Here is a 690-nt window from a genome sequence, read left to right as displayed (position 1 = left end):
AGAGACCCTGTGGAACTCAGCTTAATTATCACACTTTAATTTAACTTATCATTAAGGACCGGGTTTAATCAGGTTATAAATATCACTTTATTATCAGAATACAAAGTAAAGCACAATATCTCTTCCCCCTTTTGGCATCATCGAAACGTTGCATATTATATGAATCCCAGATGTTAATTGTTACTCATGGTCACTGGGGCAACTGCAAGTGAAAACATGATTCAGTTAATCAATAATCAACTTCACAAGAAATTTAGCTATTAAGATCAGAAGTTTCATAGAACAAGAGAAAACAAAGCACGTTGTCATTGATTAGGAGGTGTTTCTACCAAACAGACCACAAAAAGAAAAACAAACATCCAACCATGAGCAAAAAAAACAGAGAAAAGTCCCGAATCTGGGTCACTGAGGGGTTTTCTAAACTGGTTCTAGGGCTTGGAGGAACTAGAGGGTTGGGATTGAAGAAGATTAAGCATTGTTTGGAGCATCCCTTCACTCTTTTCCTTTTCCTTTGCTAGCTCAGCTTTGAGGCCATTTCTTTCACTTTCTAGTTCAGCAATGCGAGCCTGGAGCCTAGCAATTTCTGCATCTTTTGTTTCACACTCTAGAACCAATGCCCTAACTTTGCTGTTCACAGGAGTCTTCAAGGATGAACCAGGTTCAACTGGGGTTACACTTAGCAGATAGTCA

This window comes from Nicotiana attenuata, unplaced genomic scaffold (genome assembly GCF_001879085.1).
Source record: "Nicotiana attenuata strain UT unplaced genomic scaffold, NIATTr2, whole genome shotgun sequence".
NCBI lineage: Eukaryota > Viridiplantae > Streptophyta > Magnoliopsida > Solanales > Solanaceae > Nicotiana > Nicotiana attenuata.
Note: the sequence above shows the minus strand (reverse complement) of the source record.